Raw genomic sequence first — 386 nt, 5'->3', positions numbered from 1 at the left:
CTCCCCGGTGGCTGTGGCCGGCTGTGGGCCCGGCGCCTGCGGGAGGCCGAGCCGGGGCCGGGGTCTCTGGGTCACTGAGCCGAGCCCAGGCGCACGCAGGACGCGGGGGCCTCGCTCCTCCTCAGCACGGACTCACAGACAGATGACGGACAGACCCGCTCACCGTCGGCCGCCCTGGGCGCCGCACGCGCTGCCTCATGGCCGCGGCTTCCGTGGGGACAGACGCACGCCCAGCACGTGCCGCGCCTCAGGATGGATCCTTCCAGAAAAACGGGAAGCCGTGGCGCCAAGCTGGCTTCCGGTCTGCTAGCGCACCCAGAGCTCGGCGGCGGCGGCGGCGGCGGCGGCCCCTCAGCCTCCGGCGCCAGAGCAGCGCAGAGGGCGGT

The sequence above is a fragment of the Dipodomys ordii genome, unplaced genomic scaffold (assembly GCF_000151885.1).
Source record: "Dipodomys ordii isolate 6190 unplaced genomic scaffold, Dord_2.0 Scaffold11, whole genome shotgun sequence".
NCBI lineage: Eukaryota > Metazoa > Chordata > Mammalia > Rodentia > Heteromyidae > Dipodomys > Dipodomys ordii.
This window is presented reverse-complemented; position numbering follows the sequence as displayed.